Here is a 10,356-nt window from a genome sequence, read left to right on the forward strand (position 1 = left end):
CTCTGGACCAACTCCATCCTTTTTATATCTTTTTGAAGGTGCGGCCTCCAGAATTGTACACAATATTCTAAATGAGGTCTCACCAAAGTCTTATACAGGTGCATCAGTTCCTCCTTTTTCCTACTGGACATACCTCTCCCTATGCAACCTAGCATCCTTCTAGCTTTCGTCATCATCTTTTCAACCTGTTTGGCCACCTTAAGATCATCACCTACAATCACACCCAAGTCCTGCTCTTTACTCTGATCGTTCAGATGATGGTCTTACCTCAACTGGACTATTACAACTCCGCCTATCTTGGCATCAACACCACTCTTATCCACAAACAGTAGCTGATCCAGAACACAGTCGTTAGACTGATCTACATATTATAGAAATGTGATTCAATCACAACCTTCATCAGGTAACTACTCTGGCTCCCAATATCATCCCGAATAATTGTCAAAACGTCATGTATCCTACACCAGAATCTGTACGGAAACTCAACAGCCCCTCTCATCCAACTATTCTCCACTGTTTGGTTGACATCAAGAAGAATCCTTAACTAAACCTGCCATCCACAAAATACCTCCACTACAAGCAAATTTTCCACTCTATGCTAACTTATCTGGGTGTAAAAACCTGGAATGACCTCCCAGAAGCAATCAGCAAAGAGACAAACTACACCGCATTGAGGAAAATCCTAAAGACCCACCTCTTTGACATTTAACCCTTTCAGCTTCTGTATACTTCTAGGCCCCTCCCCTTGCTTCTCCATGTCCCCTCTACTTCCCCATGTCCTCTTTGATCTGTCACCTTGACCTTGTATAGGTTTGTGCGACTCACAGATGGAAGATTAGATTAGATAATTTCTTTACACATAAACTGTACCATTCATTCGGGTTTTTGTAGCCTAAATGCATAAGTTTGTATTTCATAACATTAAATTTTAGCTGCCAAATTTCAGACCATTCTTCAAGCTTCACCAGGTGTTTCTTCATGTTATTCACACCATCTGGGGTGTCTACTCTATTTTAGATTTTTGTATCATCTGCAAAGAGGCTAATCTTACCTGACAGTCCTTCAGCAATATCATTTATCAAAATGTTAAAAAGAATAGACCCAAGAACAGAACCTTGAGGCCCACCACTGGTAACATCCCTTTCCTCAGAGCCATCTCCATTGATCACTACCCTCTGTCACCTTCCACTCAACCAGTTCCTGACCCAGCCCATCACTTTGGGACCCATCCCGAGGACACTCAGTTTATTTATTAGACATCTGCATGGAACACTGTCAAAGGCTTTGCTAAAATCTAAATACACCACATCTAGCGCACATCCTCTATCCAATTCTCAGAGAAATTGATCAGATTTGTCTGACAAGACCTACCTCTAGTGAATCCATGTTGCCTCCGGTCCTGTAATCCACAGGATTCCAGACACTTGACCATTCTCTGTTTTAAAAGTGTTTCCATTAATTTGCTTACAGAAGTCAGACTTACCACTAGACCACCAGGTAAGGTCTGGGATACAGGAGGGAGGTAGGGATGGGTCAGAGTCAGCCCTAAAAGATATCCGCTTGCCCCTAACCCCCACGAATATGGAGGGAGGAGTGTAAACCTTCAGATCGCATTATGAAGGACAATGTCAGTCTTTACTTGCATTGCGTGAAATTGACTATATTGCTGATATCAAATGGGATTCTACTATTATGGCGGTGATACGGCACAATTCTCAAATAAAAGATAGATTGAATGGAAGGCTTGGCCTAAATCTGGTATCTGGTCTATTGATCAATTACTCAAGGGTAACAAATTGTCTGACGATACGTCGTTATCGTCTGCATTTGACTTGCCTATGAACCAAGCATTTCGCTGGATACAGTTACATCACTGCCTCACATCATACATAAAACAACATACGCCTTCTAGCGAAACGCCTTCGATACTCACTTGGGCCACAATTGTTAGGTGGAAGAGAGGAGAAGCGTCAGCCTGGTATAAAATATACTTCTCCATCCGCCTTGTATGATATCTGGTCAAGGGACACATCTACCACACTCCCCTCTCTTAGCTCCAATGACATATGGCTATCCTCATTTAAGTCTTTAAAGCATCGGCAACCATGCAAATGGCGTGTTTTCTTTATCACAGAGCAGACTGGACACATCAATTATCTAAACGCTCTCGCTCTAGTTCCAATGTATGTTGGTCATGTAATGTTGGATCACATGTTATTGAACTGTCCATTGCGACAACCATATTGGTCTGAGATATGGTCCACTAGATGGAAGCTTTTACCAATTACAGGTTCTCCTATTCAGTTATAATATTTGGTGGATCTTCTATTGAATCGACCTTAGACAAATATGAAGCAAAGTTGTTTAAATCCCTTTTGTTAATTTTTCTCTGAATTATAATCTATGGTGGAATACGGTTTGTCTTTACGCTAGATTTGAAAAGGCTGCAGCGAAAAAACTGAATACTTTGTCATCTTTAATAAAGTATGGTCGGATGTGTTAAAATGATTATAGTATGGAGAAATATTCACAGTGTTACCATTTCGATGATTTTGTATAAAGTGTAAAACCAGCCAGGTCGGGAATATCTATTCTATGAGTATTTCTTTCCTGCAAGCTTGTTATTCTTGGCTATTGTTTTCTACTTGTACTGAAAATTTGTCAATAAAACATTATTGAACAGAAAAACAACAAGTCTGAAGCGTCTCTGTATCTAGCATTGTTTGGCCTGTTATCCCGGTGGAAGCTATGGAGAAGAGGAAGGCTGTGAGCTGTGGGATCCCTCCATGCCTTGCGATACACTCCAGATTCACCAGACTACCCACGGTTCTGACTCTTCTGCCTCTTCCATCCTCTCCACGGTTGTTTTAGCGGAGAACAGCGAGGATCGGACTTCTCAGCCCAGTAGAGAACATAAATTAAGAGACCAGTTTCTGTGACTAATTAAAGTCACTTTGGGGAGCTATTCAGAGCTTGAACTATGCCTTGTTAAAAGTTTCTGGGAAGTTTTCAACTGATTGAACTATTGTTACTGAAGCCAGTTGAGAGAAATTCGATCAGCAAATGGCCAAGAATAGATGAAAAATCAGATTACAGCTCTGGTTAAAGATAAAGAACTATGAGCATCGCAGATTGGAAGATCTGGAGAACCAGATTAGAGATATTTTAATTTAAGGATCAATTTTCCCAAATCGCCCTTGAAATGTTTAAAAAATCTCTCATGGAGACATTGAAAATACCGGCAGACTCCATGTCGTCTAGAGTTAAAGTCCAATATTTCTCTGTGGGTGGAGGTTTGGTTGAGAGGGATGTACAGGGGCCAATTAGTGATTGATGATGCTCTGAGGACCGTGTTTTCATAGCAAGACTGATAAGAGAGTGTATTTAAGACTGTGCAGAGACCAAGGAACAAAACCCCAAAAGGAAAGATGAGACTGAGATGGAAGGAGTGACCCGGAGACTTCCCTGACTTCTGTGCCAACACAGCTGGTCGTATGGTCCTGGTTCCGTCATCACTCAGTTACAGTGAGGCTATTTGCCAGGAGGGGGCGTTAGTGATACCACTTCACACTGAATTTAGAAGAACGAAAAGAAACTATTTCCCATTGATTTATTTGCTCTTTGCTGTCTGTTTCTAAAGTGCTTTTCTATATAAACTTTTATACGTAATGAAATTCTGACGGTCAGTCCTTCTTATCAGCAGATAGGGGGTTGTAGTGAGCTTGGCCAGGATATAGGTATAATACGTCCCTAGACAGAGATTGGCACACATTTTTATGTACACAGGCATGTCCATCTGATTTCCCTCTGGGATATGAATCTTCCGGTTGCATCGCTCACTGGTAGAGCTTCTGCGTCTGCACCCAGAGGTTCTGAGATCAAATCCCGGAGCTGTTCCTTGTGACCCTGGGCAAGTCACTTAATCCTCCAGTGCCCACTGCTTTGAAGGTCAGCTCTGAAATGCCAAAGCCACAAAAAGGCGGTATACAAGTCTCCATTCCCTTTCCCGTTAGAAGTGGTGCTGGTCCCGCCCCGACCTCGACCCCGACCTTGCCCTCGACTTCGACCTCGGAGGCCCAGCCTGAGAGGACCGTTCGGCCTAAGGACAAGGTGCGTCGGGTCAGGAGGATATCCTCGTCCTCTCCCTCGAGTTCTTCCCGGGGCTCCTCGCCCGCGGGCCGGCCTCGGGTGAGGCGTCATCCGAGGAAACCCAAACGTTCTCGGGGTTCTCCTCGGAGACGTGGTCGCTCTTCGCTGCTCGAGGGCAAGACCTTGCATGTCTCGGAGCTCCGCCTCGACAACCCACGCCTGTTTCGTTCCCCCGCGAGAGGGGGTTCGAGAGGGGGCGCGCCTCGGTGCCTCGTACCCCCGGGGTTTCCCCCAAGGGTTCTTCGGGGCGCAGGCGTTCCCCAACCCCTTCGAGGTCGCTCGATGTGGCCTCTTGGGGTTCGGGGTCTGGCAGGGAACCGCGGTATTCCCGCGAGGCTTCCCCCTTCTGTTCGGCGGGGAGATCTCGAACCCCCTCGCCGCCCGCCAGAACCTCCTCCTTCTCCAGGTTCGTGCAGGATATGGCACAAGCCTTGGGGCTTGACTTAATGGCGGGTTCTCAATATACCAAAGAGTTCCTAGAGGAGCAGGATCTTCCTACTCCCCCGAGGGAAACCCCTCGCCTTCCCCTGAATAAAGTCCTACATCAAACCTTCCTTAAGAACTTGGACTCCCCTCTTACAACCACTGTGGTGCCGTTGAAGATGGAGTCCAAATACCGGACCATTCCATCTAAAGGGTTCGATAAGCCTCAACTCTCACACCAGTCGTTGATTGTGGAGTCGGCGCTTAAAAAGACTCAGCCATCCAGAGTCTCGGCGGCGGTCCCGCCCGGAAGGGAGGGGAGGACCCTAGACAAGTTTGGTCATCGCCTCTACTCTAATTCCCTTATGGCCATCAGGGTCCTCAACTACGCATTTACGTTTTCATCCTATTTGCGTAGCATGGTGAAGGAGGTCAGTATCGGGAGGTCATGCCTGCTTCCCATCGAGAGGGGTTTGCCACATTCATGTCCAACTTGTCTCAACTGCGGCTGTACCTGTTCCACACTGTGTACGACGCGTTTGAGCTTGCTTCGAGGGTCTCGGCCTTTGCGGTGGCTATGCGCCGGCTGGCCTGGCTCCGTACCCTCGATATGGATTCTAACCTACAGGAACGCCTGGCAAATTTACCATGCGTGGGTTCAGAATTATTTGATGAATCCTTGGAGGCGGCGACCAAACGTTTGTCGGAACAGGAGCGCTCCTTGGCCTCCTTGGTCCGTGCTAAACCGCGTGCCCCGCCGCAAAAATCTTTCCGGCCGCCCCCGAGGAGATACCCGCAGAAGTCTACTCCTGCGTTTTCTAGACCTCCGGCCCGGCGCCCTCCCCAACAGGGTAGAGGGGGACAGCCGAAACCTCCGGCGCAGGGAGCGTCCAAGCCGGCTCCGTCCTTTTGACGGGCTGTGCGGATGGGGGCGGGCCCCCTCCGCAATATCACGGGACCCCCTCCCAATCGGAGGCCGTCTCAGGTCCTTCTCTGTGGCCAGGACAGAGATAACATCCGACGCATGGGTGCTCCGGATCATCTCCGAGGGCTACTCGCTGAATTTCTCGGCCACGCCGCCGGACCATCCCCTGGGAATGTGTCCGTGCAACCGCAGCCAACTTCCCCTTCTCCTTCTGGAGGCCAGGGCCTTGTTGAGCTTACGGGCGGTGGAACCAGTGCCCCCAGACCAACGGGGAACGGGGTTTTACTCCCGTTACTTTTTGGTTCCAAAGAAGACAGGGGACTTACGCCCCATTTTGGACCTCCGGAAGCTCAACAAATTCCTGGTCCGGGAGAAGTTCCGGATGTTATCACTTCCGGTTTTATACCCTCTGTTGGAGGAGGGGGATTGGATGTGCTCCCTAGACTTGAAGGAAGCCTACACTCATGTTCCGGTGCATCCCGCTTTCCGCAAGTATTTACGGTTCCAGGTGGGGGATTTGCACCTTCAATATCGAGTCCTCCCATTTGGCCTGGCTTCGTCCCCTCGAGTCTTCACGAAGTGTATGGTGGTGGTTGCGGCAGCCCTGAGGTCGCAGGGGCTGCAGGTCTTCCCCTACCTGGACGATTGGCTGATCAAGGCCTCCACCAGGGAGGGGGTTATCTCAGCGACCCGACAGACTATCATCTTCCTTCAATGTCTGGGGTTCGAGGTGAACTTCCCCAAGTCTCAGTTGAGCCCGACTCAATCCATTCAGTTTATCGGAGCCGTGCTGGACACGGTTCGCCTCCGTTCCTTCCTCCCTCCTCCTCGGATAAAGGCACTGCTTCGATTGAGTCGCCAGGTTTCGCTGATGCCCGCAGTTTCTGCTCATCGCATGTTGGTGCTCCTGGGCCACATGGCGTCGACGGTCCATGTCACTCCGTTCGCCCGATTGCACATGAGGCTTCCTCAGTGGACCTTGGCTTCCCAATGGCGTCAGGAGTGCGATCCACTCTCTTGCCCGATAAGGGTGACTCCCTCTTTGAGACGCTCGCTCCGTTTGTGGACAAACTCTTCCAATCTTTCAGGGGGTTTGCTCTTTCTCGTTCCGCCGCATCGCAAGGTCCTGACCACGGATTCTTCGGAGTACGCGTGGGGGGCTCATCTCGACGGTCTGCAGACCCAGGGTCTATGGTCGGCGGAGGACCGTCTTTGTCACATCAATGTGTTGGAGCTTCGTGCCATTTTCCTGGCGGCTCGAGCGTTCGGCCACCTACTCCAAGACCAGGTAGTCCTCGTACGCACGGACAACCAGGTGGCGATGTATTATGTAAACAAACAAGGGGGAACGGGTTCTTGGGCCTTGTGCCAGGAAGCCCTGCACCTTTGGCAATGGGCGGTCTCCCAGAACATCTTCCTACGTGCGGTTTACATCCAGGGAGAAAAGAATTGTCTCGCAGACAAACTCAGTCGTCTTCTCCAGCCGCACGAGTGGTCGCTAAACTCCAGAGTCCTGCGCGAGGTCTTCGACCGCTGGGGGACCCCTCAGGTGGATCTCTTTGCTTCCCCGGAGACTCGCAAACTGCCCCTCTATTGTTCCCGGATGTTCTCCCAGGACCGTCTCGAGGCAGATGCCTTCCTTCTCGACTGGGGAGGGAGATTCCTTTATGTGTTTCCTCCTTTTCCTCTAATAATGAGGACGTTGGTTCATCTCAAGTCATCCAGAGCCACTATGATTCTCATAGCGCCACGTTGGCCTCGTCAGCACTGGTTTTCCCTGCTCCTTCAACTCAGTGCCAGGGAGCCTCTACTTCTGCCAGTTTTTCCCTCTCTGCTGTCTCAGAGTCGGGGTTCGCTGTTGCATCCCAATCTTCAGTCTTTACATCTGACGGCTTGGTTCCTTTCCCCCTGACTTCGGAGGTCAGAGAGGTATTGGAAGCCTCGCGCAAGACCTCGACTCGGCTTTGTTATTCCCAGAAGTGGACCAGATTTTCATCCTGGTGTGCCTCGCACCATCTGGACCCAAGTTTGGTTCCGGTGTCCTCGGTTCTGGAATATTTGCTACATTTATCCAAGTCTGGGCTGAAGACAACTTCCATCCGGGTGCATCTCAGTGCTATTGCTGCCTTCCATCGGCATCTAGAGGGTCGTTCTCTCTCTCTTCATCCTCTGGTGGTTCGTTTCATGAGGGGTTTAGTTAATGTTAATCCTCCGCTGAAACCTCCTCCTGTAATTTGGGACCTGAATGTGGTCTTGGCTCAGCTGATGAAACCTCCCTTTGAGCCAATTGACAAGTCTCTTCCTAAGTTTCTCACTTGGAAAGTGATCTTTTTACTTGCGCTCACGTCTGCTCGTCGAATTAGTGAGCTTCAGGCTTTGGTTGCGGACCCGCCCTTTACTGTGTTCCATCATGACAAGGTGGTTCTTCGCACCCATCCCAAATTTCTACCTAAGGTTGTGTCTGATTTCCACCTCAATCAGTCTATTGTCCTTCCGGTGTTCTTCCCGAAGCCCCACTCTCATCCTGGTGAGGCGGCACTTCACACGCTGGACTGTAAGAGGGCATTGGCTTTTTATCTCCAACGTACCAAGTCTTATCGGAAGGTTCCTCAATTATTTTTGTCCTTTGATCCAAATCGGCTGGGACATCCTGTTTCCAAGCGCACCTTGTCCAACTGGCTAGCTGCTTGTATTTCTTTTTGCTACGCTCAGGCTGGTCTCACGCTCCATGGTCGAGTCACGGGGCATAAGGTCCGGGCTATGGCAGCTTCTGTTGCTTTCCTCCGGTCTACTCCTGTGGAGGACATATGTAAAGCTGCCACTTGGTCTTCGGTTCATACGTTCACCTCCCACTACTGTCTGGACACTTTGTCCAGAAGCGACGGCTGGTTTGGCCAGTCGGTGTTACGTAACCTGTTTTCCTAAATTGCCATCCTCCCACCTGCCCTTTTTTGGTTGGCTTGGAGGTCACCCACATGTGAGAATATCATGCCTGCTTGTCCTGGGATAAAGCACAGTTACTTACCGTAACAGGTGTTATCCAGGGACAGCAGGCATATATTCTCACAACCCGCCCACCTCCCCAAGGTTGGCTTCTTGGCTAGTTAAGTGAACTGGAGACCACAAGGGGATGCACCCCCTAGTGGAGTAGGAAGGCACGCATGCGTTGGAGCAGCAGAGCAAACTTAAATCTTCAATCAAGTTTGCTTGAAAATGCTTCCGCATCGGGGCTCCGTAGATGACGTCACCCCCCACATGTGAGAATATATGCCTGCTGTCCCTGGATAACACCTGTTACGGTAAGTAACTGTGCTTTATGAGCATTGTTGGCAGTGCTGCCTGGGGGGTGGAGGACACGCAGGACAGGTTGGCCCGTTTGGCCTTCACGGCTGCCTGGATGGTGATAGCCCTTCATTGGAAGAGCTCAACGGTGCCTACCCTGCCGATGATGAGAGAGAAATTGGGCTGGGTCTGTGAGCGTTATAGACTATCTGCTTTACTAACTCGGCGCTGGCAGCAATTTGAGGAGGTGTGGGGTCGATTTCTCGCAGTGGAGGGAATGGATTGTGCTAGAACTGAGGGGTGATGGGGGAGGGGGCGGTGATTGGATTCCTGGGTGGTTGGGCTGTGGCTTGGATATAGGGAGTTGGGGGCTCCACTTGGTCTTCTAGGTGGTTGGGGAAGGTACCGGGGAGGGGGTCATTGAGCTGTCTCTCAGGGGGTGGGGGTGGGGAAGGGGGGGCCTGTCACTTCCTCCACATTGCTTATGTTCTTATGAAAACTTCATTCTTCGATAACTAATTCCTTCAAGATCTTCTTAAGCATCTGACCTTCACTTAACTCGCCTCAGTCTTATGTTTCCTGTCCCCCTTGCGCTCCTTCCTCCCACCCTTACCCTCTCCCTGCCTTTCCTCAAGTCGCCTAGAGCCTGTTTAGGTATGTGCGACCCACAAACATTCGATTAGATTAGATTTCAGTATAAGTTTAGGAAGAAGAAGTGAAAATATACAAGAAAGAAGGAGGAACAGAAATTAAAGCTGGACGAAAGGCTAAATGCACGAAGATTAAAGAGAGACTTTTTACAAACCCCCATACTAATTATTTGTGAATGTACTTAAAATACTGGATGCAATTAGTTGGGTAAATAGCAGACATATGTACACAGATTTAACTTGTTGAAATTCTTAAATTGGTTTTAAAATATTTTATTTGAGCAAACTGCGATTAAAGAATCTTTTGCAATTTAAAAAGAAAAAAACCCTGAGTCTGATTTCACCCCAGTCAGGTTCTTCTTGACAAATAGCTCAGTCAAGATTTCTCTGCTCACACCTCATCTGTACACTGTACATCTAGCCTGAGGTAACTTGGCTTCACGACTCCATTAAGAATAAAGTAAGGCTGGTGTTAAAGAATTACAGACTGAGGCTGGATCCATTAAGAGATAATCAAGTCCGTTCTCTTTCATTGATCAAAAACCTCTCTTTTTATACCAAACTATTGGTGTGGTCATTATACTTTAAACTCTTAAATAATTCGGTTTTCTTTCCTTCTTTCTTTGTAATTTCAACAACAGTGATGCACACCAAACTATAAGCTTCATGCTGCTCAGTTATCTCAAATAATTGTGTCGAAATATCCCTGTGATCGGTGATCCCAATTGCAATTCACCATAATCCCAACGGGAAGGGTCGAAAACTGCATGAGACATCTGAAATTATACAAAACACAAATATAAAAATGTGCCAGAGGTGGCAGCAGCGGTTTCTGTCTCAGATAAAGAGGGAGTTGGTGCTTCCTCTCTCTGCTCTCATGTGTCAGGAAGAGAGGGAGACCCAGTCAGTATCAGACTCCGCCCCTTC

The sequence above is a fragment of the Geotrypetes seraphini genome, chromosome 2 (genome assembly GCF_902459505.1).
Source record: "Geotrypetes seraphini chromosome 2, aGeoSer1.1, whole genome shotgun sequence".
In the NCBI taxonomy this organism is placed as follows: Eukaryota; Metazoa; Chordata; class Amphibia; order Gymnophiona; family Dermophiidae; genus Geotrypetes; species Geotrypetes seraphini.